This window comes from Melospiza georgiana, chromosome Z (genome assembly GCF_028018845.1).
Source record: "Melospiza georgiana isolate bMelGeo1 chromosome Z, bMelGeo1.pri, whole genome shotgun sequence".
In the NCBI taxonomy this organism is placed as follows: Eukaryota; Metazoa; Chordata; class Aves; order Passeriformes; family Passerellidae; genus Melospiza; species Melospiza georgiana.
The window spans coordinates 83,127,794-83,147,994 of record NC_080465.1 but is presented as its reverse complement, the minus strand read 5'-3'; the positions used below and the strand labels follow the sequence as shown (position 1 = coordinate 83,147,994).

Sequence of the window (20,201 nt, the reverse complement as noted above, 5' to 3'; positions counted from 1 at the left end):
TAAATAAATTTCAAATCCCACTATAAAGTAGCCCAAAACCTCCGCACATGCTCATCATAAACTTCCTCCTAAACCAGTATCTCAAAAACCCCAAAAAACTCAAACACACCTTGAAAATGACACAACTGCTAATAAAAACAAACACCCAATAAAAATTAAATCAAACCAACGCACTAGACTCAAAACTGCACAACTGACCCTAAACATTACTAAAAAAAGTCCCCAAAGCTCTACCTTTATGTTAATGCACAAATAATAACATGTCATCTATAAAAGTTATTTGAAAAAATTAAAAAAAATAATTAAAACCATGAAAATAAAAAACCTAAACTATTAAAATATTAAAAAATATCACTACCTAAATTAAAAAACATATTGCCTATAAAAACCCACCATATAAATGCCCCTGTCCCAAAAAATAAAAATAAAAAAAAATATTGAACCACAAAGAAATCAGAACTTAGGAACACCAAAACCATAATGTTCAAAAAGTCACACCACATCCCTTATCATACACCAACTACAAACAACAGAAAACAATACAATGAATTCTTAAAAACCACCTTAAAACCACTACACTGAAAAACATTTCAAAAATTAAAAACTGCATCTAACAAAAGCCATCTAATAAATTCACACCCAAAACTCCAGACGCCCAGCTGGCCCTACCAAAGCTCTATGTTTATACATACAGCAAACAAAACCAAAATCCCAGTAATACCCATCAGAAATCTATGAAAGAATCCTATTGAAATTAATCCTGCCTCAAATACAAACCAACCCATCCAGAAAGTCAGCTTCACTCAAAAAACAATTTACACAGACTTAATACTACCAAGAAATGAAACAACACACCATATACCACCAATGAATATCATAGTGAAGGAAAAAAAAAACACTACATTTTTTCCTTTTTGTTTTTTAAACTAACTTCTTTTATTAGCTAGAACAAAAGATTTTGCCAGGACTGTAACAACAACAACAACTTCTTTTGCTTCTTCTCCTTCTGAAATGTCCCTTCTCACTCCCAAATTCCTTTCAACGCCTGAGTTTACATCCAAGCAAAAAAGCAAAATTCCTGCACTCGTGCGTCCGATGCTCCTGTCAGATTCTCTCTTTCCCTCCACATCTTCTTACACTTTCAGTCCTCACGCTGTCCCGCCGTGATGAGTCTGACAGAAGAATTGGCACATGTTAACAGAGCATTTCCTTCCCTCCCTCCCTCCCTGTGCTTTCCTCAGCGCATTTCAATCCATCCCAGGCCTGCAGTGATGCACGCTCACCCCAAAGCTCACAGCAAGCATGCAGCAGCTCAGGCTCACTCGGCTCCAGGGCCCAGAGCCTGCAGGCCCTGCAGCTGCCACACGGATGGACCTGGTTCCCTCCCCGGGTGCCGAGAGGGAAACCTGAGGGCAGGCGTCCACCCCGAGGGGGCACCCGCAGCCCCGGGCAGGCATGGAGTCGCCGGCTGCTCTCTGGGGACGACACCCTCCCTGCAGGCCACACTGCCTCGGCCTCTCCCTCCCTGGGGGACAGGCACCTCCAGGGTCTGTGACCAGCCCCCTTCCGTCAGCATCCAGGGGCTCTGTCAGAGCCAGAGGGCTCAATTCGTGGTGAGTATCGATGGCACGCAAATGGCAGCCCGAGGAAATCGTGTTCTGGCCTCTAAGTGCTTGGGACAGGGTCTGATTTTTTGTTTTGTACTTGTATGAAGATTAGTACAACAGGGCTCTGATGGATGACATGGCAACACAGAACTAAAAACTCCTCGACAGGATTACATCGACTTCTAGGAAAAGACAAAAGCCTAGGACCCTTCTGAAATCTACTTTTAATCCAAAGCACGGAGATTGTCAGCATGCTGCACCTTCCAGCTTTTCAAAGCAGCTTACCTCTCAAGACCAGGAAACATTGATTTCTACAGAAACAATGGGCAACCCCCAGGCTAATCTCAGCACTACTGTTTAATAGGGGACCTGCCAGCGTGCCAGTCCAGCTTCAAGTGTGCTTTACTTCAGTCTAACATCCCCACACAATTCTTCTCACATCTTCCAACCCTGAAATCTTATTTTCCCCTAAAGCTTCTCTTCATTAGCAATTTCCAAGTAACATGGTATTTTTACAACATTCAGAAATGTCATGCTGGACTGTGCTAGAGAGTAATCTGCAAATATCAGCTGAGCAAAGTTTGAATTGCCTTGTCCAGAGAAAAAACCTACAAGTGAACACCTACACCTGCCTACAAAGAGCTAACAAGCCCCTGGCAGCTGCCAGCATCAAAGCACAGCGGATGTCTCTAATACAGGGTAAGGATAACAACATCACCTTCTGTTCTCTCCAGCTTCTTTTCCCTGCAGTCATATTTTGCTTCTTATGATTTTTTTAGTCTCTGTATCTTCTTGGACAGCACTGAGCCCGACGACAAGGATACGAGAGTCTTTCCCTGCCGTAGGGAGAGAACCAGGAAAACAGTTAAAATAAGAACAGGGCAGTTTGAAATTCATACTTGCAACGAGAAGCAGCGCCTAACCAACAGAACAAAAGTAAACAAAGCATGACACCTCCCTGGGGACAGAAGACTTATAAACTCTCCAGGATTTACAATTCTAGCCACCAACCCCTTCAGGACAGCAGCCAAGTGTCCCACGGGGTGGTGCTGCACCAAAGAACCATCTGAGAGGTTCCAAAGAGTGAAATGCACAATATTTTGCAAAGACAAAAAATCTTGAAAATAACAAAAATACAATAGATGTAAACTACAGGGCAAGAGTACAAGTGTTACCTTTGGCAGCTGGAACCATCCAGGTGAGCACCTGATAACTGGATCCTCACCAGAGTTTGAACCCTTCAGGACACAGAAGGGTTTTCCCCAGGAATTTCACAGACTGAGTTTTGATAGAAGCACGCTCGCCGGATCCTCAGAAACGTCGCCCATTCTCCAGGCGTCTGGAGAGAACTGCAAATGGCTCTCACGTAGCTGGAGCTGGTTCTGTAAGGTCTCAGGGTGAATTTCACCAGATGCAACCAAATTGGGCAACTCCCAGTGGGACAGAAGGAACCCAAAGCTTGGGTAAGCAGAGCTGCAGCAAATACTGAGGAAACAAACATAACAGCGTAAAAAATAATAAACTATCCTTTTTTTTCTCTTGCTTTTGTTTTTTTTTTTTTCTTATTCAGATCAGCATAGCAATTAAAGAGAAGGTGAAAAACTCACCATTACTGAACATTTCATCACCTGTAAGCTGAGCATCCTTAGCATAGGGGACTCCAAAGTTAAAATTCACCGATCCCTGGGAAATGAAACCAAATATCGTATGGTAAACAATCAAACAGCAGACATAAAAATTTGTTTCCTCTAAGGACTTTCAGGTACGTAAGTATCTTTGCATTACACATTAGAACATACACTTTATACCATCACCTAACACATAATAATTTACCTTTAAATTTTGATAGTATAGCATGAATTTTTAACTTAAACTGGTGATCTATTATTATTCAGTTGGTGCCTAAAGTTATTTCTGCTGTCACGTTCAAAAAAACATGAATTTTTTTTTACTGGAATGAGCAATTGATTTCAAAGTCATCACAAGCCCACCAAAACACAAAGCTGGGTTCACTGGACGGCTCTGTGAGCTAGAAGTAGTTAGGCTTGTACTTCCCCCTTGTTCTTCCAGAACCAATAAATCCTGTCAACAAAACCAGGATCTTTAGCCCGCTGCTGTGAAAGATTCTACAAGGATGATGGTTTGATTTGTGTTTAGAAGTTTTGATTTGAAATGGCCAGTTCAATGGATAAAGACAGTTTACGTAGTATTACATTACTATTATTATTATTTCTATTATTATTTTTACTAGTACTACTGCTATTGTTATCACCTGCTACTGGAAGAAACAAACCAGTAGTACCTATACTTAATTACTTTTATTTCCAGAAAATAACAAAGAAAAAGAACCAAACCTAAAAAAGTCACTTCCTACCTTTTATATCAAGGGATGAAAAATTTCTCTTGGGCTCTTCTCCAATCTATCAAGACTCATAGCACTGAAAGGCAAACAAAACAGTGCTTTATAGAAGGCCAAGTGCACGTTTCAAGGCTGAACCACCAACTGATTGCAGTGACAGCACTTACAACATGAAGCGTTCCCAGAGCCTCTGTTCAATGGAATGTTCTGTGGAACTGCCGTTTCTTTCCCAAAACACTAACTTCCAACACTTCCTAATCGTATTTTGTATTTTAAAACAAAAGAAGTTAGTGAGACTCTGTGAGGAGGTCAGGTTTCAATTTATTTCCTTCCAAAGCACAGAGCTCTCTTCCATCACCCTTCCCTTTGGCTCTACACTGAATCATGGTGAGCATTTGAGGAGTGCTCAATAATCAATTCTATTTCTCTCTTTTTCTAGTTCTCTCTATTCCTAAATCATTCAAGACAAGTCAAATGAAAAATGACAAGTTCAGCATCAAAGTCACACTTTTTCTCTTTGTCTGGTCAAGAACAGGCTCTAAATCCACTTATTGCTGCCTTCAAGGTTTAAGACTTGCAAAACCATTTTTACATGTTTTACAGGTTTATCATAAAACCCACAGAACGCAAGCTCTGAATTACAGGAAAAGGTACACAGGCAAATATCTAAAGGGATCACTTATTTGTAAATACATACCTTGATAGAGAGCGCACTGAGAACCTCTCCGTGGGACTCTAAGGGAGACGTATTTTCTCAGTACCCTGTAAACAAGAAAAGCGACGATATATTACAGGACATCCCCACTTTTTCCACATATTCAAATAGGATTTTTAATAAAAACAGTTCAGTTACAGAAGAAGGAAGAAAACCAAGCTAATTTTACTCAGCTGTATTTACCGCCGATTTAGAGAAAAATGCCGGGCCGCGTCGCCCGTTGCGTCACATGCCGCGCCAGCAGCAGGGCCTGCCGGGAGTTGGAGTCTCGGGCTGGCAGCCACCGCTCCGTCCCCCGGGAGCCACCGGCAGCTGCAGTCCCTCCAGGGCATGAAACGGGTCCTTCGCCCCCGGGCGGGGAAGGACCTGAGGCAGCACCGCTCCTCCCCAATGCCCTCTCTTTTTCCCTCCAACTCTTTTTACTTTTTTCACTCTGTTTTTCACCACTTCCCTTCCCTTTTCCTTTTCCCTTTCCCTTTCCTTTCCTTTCCCTTCCCCTTTGTTATATTTCTAATCTTGGTTTACCTTTCCACCTTTAAAAAAGGATATTTTTTTAAATAAAAAAGCAGCAGTAGAAACTTTCAGGCTACCCGAGAGTAAAAAAAAAAAAAAACTCCAAAACGAAAATGATTTAAAGAAAACTATTTATTCCCTGGGAGCCTGAAATTTTCTACTGCTGCACGTGACATAGAGCTTTTATTCCTTCTTATAGATAGTTGATATTTTATATATATTTATCGTTTATATTGATGTATTATATTAACAACTATATATAATATGCACCTTATTCAAAAAATATACGGGAAATATTTTTTAAATTATTTACCATATCTACTGCTACAACTTATTTTTCCTTATATTTCTAATTTTTATATAAATCTTTAACGTGTTTATGATATATTTCTATACTCATATTTCTACCTTTATATTATTTGTATTTGTAATTTTTACACGAAAACCACTGCTTTGGCAAAGAAAAAAACAAAACCATCCATTATTTTAAACTACCTAAATGTTTTTTTATAGTTGTATTTATCATAATATACAACAAATGATAGATATAGATAGATAGATATATCACATCGGTATTTATATCTATTTTATATCCATTTCCTATAATATTTTTCATAAAATATATGCAGTATCACTTGTATTATATATTGTATCAATTTATGTTATTTTATATTTACAATTTATTATTAATTTTTTATATATCTGCATATAGTTGCAATACATTTATATATTTGTATTTTTGTTTGGGTTGTATTTACATTTATATTCTCTATTCATATATCTAAAAACATACACAATACTCGATTAAAATTAGAATAACTTATTGTAACATATAATGACTCATGTTACATGTTAAATTTTAAAAATTGACCGAATATATAAAAATAAAATTGGCTCATTCCCATTGCTACACATCTATTTCTTTTGTTTCAATATAGTTAGAGTCATAATTGTATATTTAAAATCCAATTCCTAAATGAAATGACAGAACAAACAGCATCAAATTCCCACCAATATCTTCCAAAAACATCAAGAGACCTCCAACAGCCAAACAAGTGTCAGCGAAAAAACAAAGAACACTCTTTCCAATAACAATTCTCATCACGACAGAAAAATGGAACCAAAATAAAAGAAAATCCTCTAGAAACACACACAGCAAATTACAAAAAGTACTAAAAAAAAGTCAAACCAATCTACTAAACTCAAGACAGTGCCACTGACCCTGAACGTTACTAAAAAAGAAAAAACCAACGCAATTCTACCTCTACACTAACTCAAAGAATAAACAATCCTCTGTAAAAATAACTTTAAACCTGAACTAATTAACAAAATGGAAAAACATCTCAACCACTAAAAACTAAGAAATTAACTACCCAAATAAATAAATACTTTAAAAACCCACCATATAAATACCCACGTTCCCAAAATAAACCCTGATAAACAATACTCAAATACATTAAAAGACAACAACAACAACAACCAAAAAAAGAAAATAAAGAAAGCAACAACAAGAATAATACCAAAAACCAAATAAACTGAAATCTGCAACAAAAAACTTATTCCCAACTGAATAAACCCATAGTGCCTCAAGCTATCAAAATAAAAATACCACCTAGAAACAAACACAAAGACTAAAGACAAACGTAACCATAAACAATGTCCCCCAAATTACCCGTAACCATAAAACATACACTACAATCAAACAAACCGAACAAATAAAAGCCCTGGAAGACGATAAACACACATGCAATTATCGAGATTAAAAACCCGCTGCTATGAACGACAGGACGCTTCCCCAAGCCCCCCAAAACAAACACTACACACTCACGCTAATAAAAGCCACCGCAACAGAATTAAAATGCGAACCGCTGCTTCGCGCTACGACCCGTAAAAAACATTGCGCGCCCTTCTAAACATAATACCCCGGCAAAAAAATATATATCCGACTACAAAACCCAATCCGAAACGAACCTTTATCATCCCTACCGGCACCGAGAACCGTGCCGCTCAGGAAGAACACCGTACCCCTTAGCGGACACCCGCTGCAAACCGAACCCAGCGATGCCATCGACGCCTCCAAAGCGCCTCCGAGCCACGGCACCGCCGAACTTGGAGCGGCCGAACCCCGCGCTCGCTGCCGGCCCCGGACGGAGCGCGGCTCCCGGCAGGAAAGCGGCTCCTGCGGCGGCCGCTCCGGCGCGCGGGGCCGGCGCCGTCCCGGGGAGCCCCGCCCGCTGCCCCTGCCCGGCGGGGCCGGCACCGGGCCCGGGGCTACCGGCGGCGCCCGAGCCCCGCGCCCGGAGCGGACGGAGCGGCCGGCACCGCCCGGGCCGGCGCAGCAGCGCCCGCGCCGCCTCTGCCGCCCTTGGCCGGCCCGGCCCGGCTCCGCTCGGCTCCGCACGGCTCGCACCGGCGCGGCTCCGCCACTGCCGCCCTCGGCCGGCCCGGCCGCGCCGAATCCCCCGTGCGCCCCGGCAGCTGCCCGGGCCGTGCCAGCAGCGCTCCCGAGCGGGAACGTTCCGCGCCGGGCCGCGGGCACGGGCAGCGCCCTCCAATGCAGCGGCACAGCCCCATTGCAGCCCTGCAAACGCTGCCGGAGCTGCGGCTTCCCGCAAGCCAACCCCGAAACCGCAGACGGGGCGCACCTCACTTCAACAAGGGCAAAGAAATGTGTTCTCCCCTCCAATTTCACCCCCTAGGAGAGCAGAAAAGAAGGGGCGCTCCCCAAATGAAAGCCTTCGACTGATGGGAAAGGGCGATTTCGACCTCCATTCAAACCCTTGAAAAGGAGGGACACCAGGGCTGCCCCCTCCATTTAAACCCGAGGGTGGTGCAAATGGGGTGGCTGCCTTCAAATCAAACCCAGAATACCACAAGAATACTTTTCCCATTCCCCTTAGAATAGAACGCAGGGATTCCCTGTCACCCCCGGGATACCCCTAACCGCCTGGAAAATGCAGCTTTTCCTGCAATCAACACCCTTAAAACCACAAGTCAAGAGGGATCCCCTCAGGTCAAACGCAGACAATAAAAGAAGAGGAGCTGCTTCCTTCTCCTTAATTCCTTTTGTCTTCATAAGCTCCATTTTTGTTCCTGGGGACCCGGGGAGGGACTGGCAAGATGAAATTGCAAAGGGGAAGGAGAAAATTCCCCGCTCCGAACCCACACGGGCTCACCTGTTCGGCCGCTGCTCCCCGGCACAAAGATTCGTCCCTCGGCACCTCCTTTAAGCGATGCTCCACGTACCCAAGCGCGAATCCAGGTGTTGCCCCCGACCCTGTGGGAAGCTCTCGCAGTCCTTCCATGAGACAGCGCCGGGAGCGCCCCATAAACCCCTCCACTCAGCAGCTCCATGCAAAAGGGAGCTGAGGCAAAGCCTCCCCCTAAAACAGCCTCGCCCCGGCAGGAGCCGGCCCCTCATCATCCTCACACTCACACCTGGGCTGCTCCGAGCCCCCATCATCATTACAGCTCACACCTGGGCTGCTCCGAGCCCCCATCATATATTTTTCACAATTATATTCGCATTTATATTTAGAATTTAAATTACTGTATAATAAAAATTGTATTCTATATTGCATCTCTTCATGTTACTTACATAGATTTCTATTCATAGTTTGGCATTATATCTTTGTATCTCTATATATTTATTATATATTTCTGTATGTCGATTTACATTTCTATAGTACTTATATTATTTAGAATTAAAACCCCTGCCTCTAACGAAATAAAAAGCAAAGACACCCCTTTATTTAAAACACATTTAAAATTTTAAAAATAATTTTGTTTGTCATAATTCTATTCACATCTATATTTGTAATTTTCATTTGTTATATTTATAGATATTATGTATATTGGAGAGAATACCTTTTTATATAATAATAGGTATATTCTTTTGACACAATAGATTTATTTTACTGATATTTATATATATTAAATATTTATTGATATCGACATATAGATGATATATTTGGATTTCTAGTTTTATATTTTTTATGAAATCTCCAGCCTATACCCCAATAAAAGCCAAACAATCCCCAATTTATTTAAACTATATTTAAACATAAATCCTGTCACGGCTGCATTGCACAGCAGTGCCCCAAACTAATCTGACACTTGTTCATCTCCTGGACCTGAATCTGACCCCGCTCACCTTGATCGCACCTGGCAGAACCATTTTCGTACCTTTTTCTGGCATGTCTTGGGTTTTTTCTTGAATTTTTTGTGGCCTTTATTGCCTCTCTTTCTTGCCTTGTTTCTTGATTTTTTTTTTTTCTGGCACTTCTTGGGTTTTTTTCTTCGTTTCTTCTTGCCCATCTTGGTGTTTTTTCTGGTTTTTCCTTGCCCCCCTTGTTTTTTTTTTCAGGTTTGTTTTTTTTTTTTTTTTTCCCTGTTTTTTTTTTTTTTTTTTTTTTTTTTTTTTTTTTTTTGTGGTATTTCTGGGATGTTTCTTGCCCAGCTTGGATTTTTCAGGGAGGGGGGGTGTTTCTCGCCCATCCCGAGTTTTTTTTCTGTGGCTTTGTTTTTTGTTGGTTTCTTTTTCCTTTTCTTTTTATTTTTTTTCCCCAGGTTTCTCCTTGCCCTCCTGGTTTTTGGGGTTTTTTTGTCTGTCTTCCTTCTTTCCTCCCTTCCTTCCTGTCCTTCCTTCTTTCTTCCTTTCATTTCCTTTCCTTATTTCCTTTTTTTCTTTTTCTTACTTTCTTTCTTTCTTTCTTTCCCTGCATTTCTAATCTTGGTTTTCCTTTCTAGCTTTAGAATAAAAAAGCAGCAGTAGTAACTTTCAGGCTACCTGGGAGTAAAAAAAACTCCGAAACGAAAATGATTTAAAGAAAACGATTTATTCCCTGGGAGCCTGAAATTTTCTACAGCTGCACTTGACAGAGAGCTTTTATCCCTTCTTATCGATAGTTGATATTTTATACTTTATACAGCGCCCCCTGCCGTGTGCACCGGCGCACTGCAGGCACAGCGATCCCTGCCGTCTGCACCGGCGCACTGCAGGCACAGCGCCCCCTGCCGTCTGCACAGGCGCACTGCATGCAGAGCGCTGCGGCGTCGTTCGGTTCTGTTGAATGAAACTCGGCTGAATTGGGCTTGCTTCGGCTCTTGGTCTAAACTCGTTTCAGTTCGGCTAAACTCGGTCGTATTCGGCACACTGTCTAAATGCGGCTCAAGTCGGCTACAGTCGGCTATCGGTTGCAGTCGGCTATGATCGGCTCTTGGTGTAAACTGGGCTGTTTCCGGCCGCACTGGGCTCTTGGGTTGCAGTCGGCTGTTTGCGGCCACACTGGGCTCTTCGGGGAAACTCGGCTCTTTTCGGCCACACTCGGTCTTCGGGGAAACTCGGCTCTTTCCGGCCACACTCGGCTCTTCGGCTCTTCGGAACTATTCGGCCCGGCTCGGCTCCCTCAGGGCGGGAAAGCCGACGTGACAGGACCCCGGCACAGCGAGGCGTTTACCCAGATGCCTCTCACAAACCCGCCAAAATACGCCCGCCCGCGGCGCCGCTGAGCTCACAGCATGTCTCGGGTACACATGAAACGCCACCGAAAAATCCCTCGGGGCCGCCATGACGTCGGTATTCCGTGCAGGCAGTGCAGTTAAACACCCACCCGGTCCTCCACTTTCCCGCCCTTTTCGCCGCCATCTTGAGAAGGTCAACCAAAACTCCGCGACATCGCCCACGCGCCACTCCCAAGCTGGCCGCCTCTCGCTGCACGCCTGCAGTACCGCGTCTGCCCACAAGGCGGCAGCACTGCCGCCCGCCCCAGCCGGGGGCGCAGCGCGCCTCGGGGCTGCGGCAGCGAAGGCGGCAAAAAAGAACAGGGGCGACCCCCGCCGAAAACTGCTCTGAAATAAATGCCCCAAAACAACCGGGAAGAGGCAAAAAAAACTTCTGCCTCTAATCTAATAGGATAAAAGACAAAACAAAACCAAACAAAATACAAAAAAAAAAAAAATTAAAAAAATAATTAAATATTTTTTTAAATATTTTTTCATATTAATATTCACATTTCTATTTACAATGTATATTGATGTACACTGTCCATTTATACATTTCTTTTTATAAATACATTTCTATTCCATATTGCATATATCCCTAAAACTTTATTTGTATATTTTTATAAATATTTTTACATAGTAAGTATGTATTTCTGTTACTATTTTTACTTCTCTAACACTTGGGTTATTTAAAATAAAACCTTTGCCTCCATCCACATTAAAGCCAAAAAGAACCCCTTTCTTCAAAACTCTACTTAAATATTTTTTTAAATTCTATTTTTCAGGTTCATATTCACATTTACATTTAAAATGTATACTTATGTATACTGTTATTTGTATTCTTCATTACATCTCTTCCTATTATTTGTATTTATTTATATTTTGCGGTTATATATTTATATCTTGATTGTATATCTCAATATTTAGAAATATATAACAATAATATCTACATTCATATTATTTAAAATAAAAACCCTGCCTCTAACACAAGAATAAAAAAGCCCAACCTTTGTTTTAAACAATATTTAAATAGATTTTATCCTCATGTTCAATTTTTACATTCATATTTATAATGTATATTAATTTATATAATATATATATATATAATATATATAATGTATATATAATGTAATATAATAAATTATTGTATATTAATATATATATTATATATATATAATATATAATTAATGTATTTTAATGTCTATTGCTTACTTATGCATTTATCTTTACCAATGTCAATTTATAAATAAATTTATATTCTATATTACATCCAATGCGAGTAGGTATTTATATTTTTCATATATTTTTATTCATGTTTTTTATATTGATTAAATATTTCTGCGTCAAGATTTTTACTTCTGGAACCCTTATAATATTCAAAATAAAAACCCTGCCTCTACTTAAATAAAAGCCAAAACATTCCCTTTCTCTTAAACTATATTTACATATTTTTATATTTAGATTCCCATTTATAATTTATATTGCCATATAATGTTATTTATATTCTATACTACAACTCTTCATATTACTTACATATCTTTATATTTAAATTTATAGGCATAGTTTAGCAATTTCTCTTTATATATTCATTATATATTTCTATCTTAAGATCCACATTTCTATATTACTTATATTATTTAAAATAAAACTCCTGCCTCTAACCAAAGAAAAACCAAGGACACCCCTTTATTTGAACCAGATTTAAAATTTAGGAAGTAAATTTATTTTTCAAAATTATAATGATATTTATATGGATATTTTTATTTATTCTATTCATAGATATTATATATATTAGAGAGAATACCTTCTAATATAATCATAGATATATATTTTCTGTATTATATATTTATTTTTTACTTATATTTGTTTAAATATGTATAGATATTTGTATTTCTATATACATTTGTATATCTGAATTTATATTTTATTTCTATCTTTTAAAAACCCCAGCCTATACCCTAATAAAACCCCCCAATTTACTTTAACTCTATTTAAATATTTTTATATTTACAATCTATATTTATATATCTTGGTGTATATATATCTATATATAATAGACTATCATTTATCTATATGATAACATGTTACAATTATATACCATGTATTATAGTTTTATGTATGTATCTGTTATCTATATTTATGTTTACCACTCTAATTTTATATTTACTTTTCAATTTATATTTATTTCTATTTTCATCTCTATATTAACCCATGTCAGTTCATTAACCCGACACACCAGAGCCACAACAATACTGTACCTTTGTCAGCACCGGCACGCAGCACACGCCCATCCCATCGCAGCACAGCAAAACAAAACCTATTTCTGTTACTAATGGAACAAACATCCCACAACGTCATTGAACCCTAATAAAAACTCAAATAAACCTAACTGTAAATAAATTTCAAATCCCACTATAAAGTAGCCCAAAACCTCCGCACATGCTCATCATAAACTTCCTCCTAAACCAGTATCTCAAAAACCCCAAAAAACTCAAACACACCTTGAAAATGACACAACTGCTAATAAAAACAAACACCCAATAAAAATTAAATCAAACCAACGCACTAGACTCAAAACTGCACAACTGACCCTAAACATTACTAAAAAAAGTCCCCAAAGCTCTACCTTTATGTTAATGCACAAATAATAACATGTCATCTATAAAAGTTATTTGAAAAAATTAAAAAAAATAATTAAAACCATGAAAATAAAAAACCTAAACTATTAAAATATTAAAAAATATCACTACCTAAATTAAAAAACATATTGCCTATAAAAACCCACCATATAAATGCCCCTGTCCCAAAAAATAAAAATAAAAAAAAATATTGAACCACAAAGAAATCAGAACTTAGGAACACCAAAACCATAATGTTCAAAAAGTCACACCACATCCCTTATCATACACCAACTACAAACAACAGAAAACAATACAATGAATTCTTAAAAACCACCTTAAAACCACTACACTGAAAAACATTTCAAAAATTAAAAACTGCATCTAACAAAAGCCATCTAATAAATTCACACCCAAAACTCCAGACGCCCAGCTGGCCCTACCAAAGCTCTATGTTTATACATACAGCAAACAAAACCAAAATCCCAGTAATACCCATCAGAAATCTATGAAAGAATCCTATTGAAATTAATCCTGCCTCAAATACAAACCAACCCATCCAGAAAGTCAGCTTCACTCAAAAAACAATTTACACAGACTTAATACTACCAAGAAATGAAACAACACACCATATACCACCAATGAATATCATAGTGAAGGAAAAAAAAAAACACTACATTTTTTCCTTTTTGTTTTTTAAACTAACTTCTTTTATTAGCTAGAACAAAAGATTTTGCCAGGACTGTAACAACAACAACTTCTTTTGCTTCTTCTCCTTCTGAAATGTCCCTTCTCACTCCCAAATTCCTTTCAACGCCTGAGTTTACATCCAAGCAAAAAAGCAAAATTCCTGCACTCGTGCGTCCGATGCTCCTGTCAGATTCTCTCTTTCCCTCCACATCTTCTTACACTTTCAGTCTTCACGCTGTCCCGCCGTGATGAGTCTGACAGAAGAATTGGCACATGTTAACAGAGCATTTCCTTCCCTCCCTCCCTCCCTGTGCTTTCCTCAGCGCATTTCAATCCATCCCAGGCCTGCAGTGATGCACGCTCACCCCAAAGCTCACAGCAAGCATGCAGCAGCTCAGGCTCACTCGGCTCCAGGGCCCAGAGCCTGCAGGCCCTGCAGCTGCCACACGGATGGACCTGGTTCCCTCCCCGGGTGCCGAGAGGGAAACCTGAGGGCAGGCGTCCACCCCGAGGGGGCACCCGCAGCCCCGGGCAGGCATGGAGTCGCCGGCTGCTCTCTGGGGACGACACCCTCCCTGCAGGCCACACTGCCTCGGCCTCTCCCTCCCTGGGGGACAGGCACCTCCAGGGTCTGTGACCAGCCCCCTTCCGTCAGCATCCAGGGGCTCTGTCAGAGCCAGAGGGCTCAATTCGTGGTGAGTATCGATGGCACGCAAATGGCAGCCCGAGGAAATCGTGTTCTGGCCTCTAAGTGCTTGGGACAGGGTCTGATTTTTTGTTTTGTACTTGTACGAAGATTAGTACAACAGGGCTCTGATGGATGACATGGCAACACAGAACTAAAAACTCCTCGACAGGATTACATCGACTTCTAGGAAAAGACAAAAGCCTAGGACCCTTCTGAAATCTACTTTTAATCCAAAGCACGGAGATTGTCAGCATGCTGCACCTTCCAGCTTTTCAAAGCAGCTTACCTCTCAAGACCAGGAAACATTGATTTCTACAGAAACAATGGGCAACCCCCAGGCTAATCTCAGCACTACTGTTTAATAGGGGACCTGCCAGCGTGCCAGTCCAGCTTCAAGTGTGCTTTACTTCAGTCTAACATCCCCACACAATTCTTCTCACATCTTCCAACCCTGAAATCTTATTTTCCCCTAAAGCTTCTCTTCATTAGCAATTTCCAAGTAACATGGTATTTTTACAACATTCAGAAATGTCATGCTGGACTGTGCTAGAGAGTAATCTGCAAATATCAGCTGAGCAAAGTTTGAATTGCCTTGTCCAGAGAAAAAACCTACAAGTGAACACCTACACCTGCCTACAAAGAGCTAACAAGCCCCTGGCAGCTGCCAGCATCAAAGCACAGCGGATGTCTCTAATACAGGGTAAGGATAACAACATCACCTTCTGTTCTCTCCAGCTTCTTTTCCCTGCAGTCATATTTTGCTTCTTATGATTTTTTTAGTCTCTGTATCTTCTTGGACAGCACTGAGCCCGACGACAAGGATACGAGAGTCTTTCCCTGCCGTAGGGAGAGAACCAGGAAAACAGTTAAAATAAGAACAGGGCAGTTTGAAATTCATACTTGCAACGAGAAGCAGCGCCTAACCAACAGAACAAAAGTAAACAAAGCATGACACCTCCCTGGGGACAGAAGACTTATAAACTCGCCAGGATTTACAATTCTAGCCACCAACCCCTTCAGGACAGCAGCCAAGTGTCCCACGGGGTGGTGCTGCACCAAAGAACCATCTGAGAGGTTCCAAAGAGTGAAATGCACAATATTTTGCAAAGACAAAAAATCTTGAAAATAACAAAAATACAATAGATGTAAACTACAGGGCAAGAGTACAAGTGTTACCTTTGGCAGCTGGAACCATCCAGGTGAGCACCTGATAACTGGATCCTCACCAGAGTTTGAACCCTTCAGGACACAGAAGGGTTTTCCCCAGGAATTTCACAGACTGAGTTTTGACAGAAGCACGCTCGCCGGATCCTCAGAAACGTCGCCCATTCTCCAGGCGTCTGGAGAGAACTGCAAATGGCTCTCACGTAGCTGGAGCTGGTTCTGTAAGGTCTCAGGGTGAATTTCACCAGATGCAACCAAATTGGGCAACTCCCAGTGGGACAGAAGGAACCCAAAGCTTGGGTAAGCAGAGCTGCAGCAAATACTGAGGAAACAAACATAACAGCGTAAAAAATAATAAACTATCCTTTTTTTTCTCTTGCTTTTGTTTTTTTTTTTTTTCTTATTCAGATCAGCATAGCAATTAAAGAGAAGGTGAAAAACTCACCATTACTGAACATTTCATCACCTGTAAGCTGAGCATCCTTAGCATAGGGGACTCCAAAGTTAAAATTCACCGATCCCTGGGAAATGAAACCAAATATCGTATGGTAAACAATCAAACAGCAGACATAAAAATTTGTTTCCTCTAAGGACTTTCAGGTACGTAAGTATCTTTGCATTACACATTAGAACATACACTTTATACCATCACCTAACACATAATAATTTACCTTTAAATTTTGATAGTATAGCATGAATTTTTAACTTAAACTGGTGATCTATTATTATTCAGTTGGTGCCTAAAGTTATTTCTGCTGTCACGTTCAAAAAAACATGAATTTTTTTTTACTGGAATGAGCAATTGATTTCAAAGTCATCACAAGCCCACCAAAACACAAAGCTGGGTTCACTGGACGGCTCTGTGAGCTAGAAGTAGTTAGGCTTGTACTTCCCCCTTGTTCTTCCAGAACCAATAAATCCTGTCAACAAAACCAGGATCTTTAGCCCGCTGCTGTGAAAGATTCTACAAGGATGATGGTTTGATTTGTGTTTAGAAGTTTTGATTTGAAATGGCCAGTTCAATGGATAAAGACAGTTTACGTAGTATTACATTACTATTATTATTATTTCTATTATTATTTTTACTAGTACTACTGCTATTGTTATCACCTGCTACTGGAAGAAACAAACCAGTAGTACCTATACTTAATTACTTTTATTTCCAGAAAATAACAAAGAAAAAGAACCAAACCTAAAAAAGTCACTTCCTACCTTTTATATCAAGGGATGAAAAATTTCTCTTGGGCTCTTCTCCAATCTATCAAGACTCATAGCACTGAAAGGCAAACAAAACAGTGCTTTATAGAAGGCCAAGTGCACGTTTCAAGGCTGAACCACCAACTGATTGCAGTGACAGCACTTACAACATGAATCGTTCCCAGAGCCTCTGTGAAATGGAATGTTCTGTGGAACTGCCGTTTCTTTCCCAAAACACTAACTTCCAACACTTCCTAATCGTATTTTGTATTTTAAAACAAAAGAAGTTAGTGAGACTCTGTGAGGAGGTCAGGTTTCAATTTATTTCCTTCCAAAGCACAGAGCTCTCTTCCATCACCCTTCCCTTTGGCTCTACACTGAATCATGGTGAGCATTTGAGGAGTGCTCAATAATCAATTCTATTTCTCTCTTTTTCTAGTTCTCTCTATTCCTAAATCATTCAAGACAAGTCAAATGAAAAATGACAAGTTCAGCATCAAAGTCACACTTTTTCTCTTTGTCTGGTCAAGAACAGGCTCTAAATCCACTTATTGCTGCCTTCAACGATTAAGACTTGCAAAACCATTTTTACATGTTTTACAGGTTTATCATAAAACCCACAGAACGCAAGCTCTGAATTACAGGAAAAGGTACACAGGCAAATATCTAAAGGGATCACTTATTTGTAAATACATACCTTGATAGAGAGCGCACTGAGAACCTTTCCGTGGGACTCTAAGGGAGACGTATTTTCTCAGTACCCTGTAAACAAGAAAAGCGACGATATATTACAGGACATCCCCACTTTTTCCACATATTCAAATAGGATTTTTAATAAAAACAGTTCAGTTACAGAAGAAGGAAGAAAACCAAGCTAATTTTACTCAGCTGTATTTACCGCCGATTTAGAGAAAAATGCCGGGCCGCGTCGCCCGTTGCGTCACATGCCGCGCCAGCAGCAGGGCCTGCCGGGAGTTGGAGTCTCGGGCTGGCAGCCACCGCTCCGTCCCCCGGGAGCCACCGGCAGCTGCAGTCCCTCCAGGGCATGAAACGGGTCCTTCGCCCCCGGGCGGGGAAGGACCTGAGGCAGCACCGCTCCTCCCCAATGCCCTCTCTTTTTCCCTCCAACTCTTTTTACTTTTTTCACTCTGTTTTTCACCACTTCCCTTCCCTTTTCCTTTTCCCTTTCCCTTTCCTTTCCTTTCCCTTCCCCTTTGTTATATTTCTAATCTTGGTTTACCTTTCCACCTTTAAAAAAGGATATTTTTTTAAATAAAAAAGCAGCAGTAGAAACTTTCAGGCTACCCGAGAGTAAAAAAAAAAAAAACTCCAAAACGAAAATGATTTAAAGAAAACTATTTATTCCCTGGGAGCCTGAAATTTTCTACTGCTGCACGTGACATAGAGCTTTTATTCCTTCTTATAGATAGTTGATATTTTATATATATTTATCGTTTATATTGATGTATTATATTAACAACTATATATAATATGCACCTTATTCAAAAAATATACGGGAAATATTTTTTAAATTATTTACCATATCTACTGCTACAACTTATTTTTCCTTATATTTCTAATTTTTATATAAATCTTTAACGTGTTTATGATATATTTCTATACTCATATTTCTACCTTTATATTATTTGTATTTGTAATTTTTACACGAAAACCACTGCTTTGGCAAAGAAAAAAACAAAACCATCCATTATTTTAAACTACCTAAATGTTTTTTTATAGTTGTATTTATCATAATATACAACAAATGATAGATATAGATAGATAGATATATCACATCCGTATTTATATCTATTTTATATCCATTTCCTATAATATTTTTCATAAAATATATGCAGTATCACTTGTATTATATATTGTATCAATTTATGTTATTTTATATTTACAATTTATTATTAATTTTTTATATATCTGCATATAGTTGCAATACATTTATATATTTGTATTTTTGTTTGGGTTGTATTTACATTTATATTCTCTATTCATATATCTAAAAACATACACAATACTCGATTAAAATTAGAATAACTTATTGTAACATATAATGACTCATGTTACATGTTAAATTTTAAAAATTGACCGAATATATAAAAATAAAATTGGCTCATTCCCATTGCTACACATCTATTTCTTTTGTTTCAATATAGTTAGAGTCATAATTGTATATTTAAAATCCAATTCCTAAATGAAATGACAGAACAAACAGCATCAAATTCCCACCAATATCTTCCAAAAACATCAAGAGACCTCCAACAGCCAAACAAGTGTCAGCGAAAAAACAAAGAACACTCTTTCCAATAACAATTCTCATCACGACAGAAAAATGGAACCAAAATAAAAGAAAATCCTCTAGAAACACACACAGCAAATTACAAAAAGTACTAAAAAAAAGTCAAACCAATCTACTAAACTCAAGACAGTGCCACTGACCCTGAACGTTACTAAAAAAGAAAAAACCAACGCAATTCTACCTCTACACTAACTCAAAGAATAAACAATCCTCTGTAAAAATAACTTTAAACCTGAACTAATTAACAAAATGGAAAAACATCTCAACCACTAAAAACTAAGAAATTAACTACCCAAATAAATAAATACTTTAAAAACCCACCATATAAATACCCACGTTCCCAAAATAAACCCTGATAAACAATACTCAAATACATTAAAAGACAACAACAACAACAACCAAAAAAAGAAAATAAAGAAAGCAACAACAAGAATAATACCAAAAACCAAATAAACTGAAATCTGCAACAAAAAACTTATTCCCAACTGAATAAACCCATAGTGCCTCAAGCTATCAAAATAAAAATACCACCTAGAAACAAACACAAAGACTAAAGACAAACGTAACCATAAACAATGTCCCCCAAATTACCCGTAACCATAAAACATACACTACAATCAAACAAACCGAACAAATAAAAGCCCTGGAAGACGATAAACACACATGCAATTATCCAGATTAAAAACCCGCTGCTATGAACGACAGGACGCTTCCCCAAGCCCCCCAAAACAAACACTACACACTCACGCTAATAAAAGCCACCGCAACAGAATTAAAATGCGAACCGCTGCTTCGCGCTACGACCCGTAAAAAACATTGCGCGCCCTTCTAAACATAATA

The 20,201-nt window shown here is 39.4% G+C and overlaps 2 long non-coding RNA genes across 2 annotated transcripts; both read right to left on the bottom strand.

Annotated features, from left to right (window-relative positions):
- Positions 1-913: 913 nt before the first annotated feature.
- On the bottom strand, positions 914-4,042 carry LOC131095912 (uncharacterized). Its single transcript, XR_009115932.1, has 4 exons — positions 3,982-4,042; positions 3,215-3,290; positions 2,326-3,092; positions 914-1,172 (listed from the first exon to the last, which is right to left on the bottom strand). It is a non-coding gene; the product is annotated as an uncharacterized LOC131095912 (long non-coding RNA).
- An 11,835-nt stretch (positions 4,043-15,877) lies between these two features.
- LOC131096115 (uncharacterized) lies at positions 15,878-17,857 on the bottom strand. The gene is made up of 4 exons (XR_009115960.1): positions 17,751-17,857; positions 17,069-17,132; positions 16,302-16,377; positions 15,878-16,178 (listed from the first exon to the last, which is right to left on the bottom strand). It is a non-coding gene; the product is annotated as an uncharacterized LOC131096115 (long non-coding RNA).
- Positions 17,858-20,201: the final 2,344 nt, after the last annotated feature.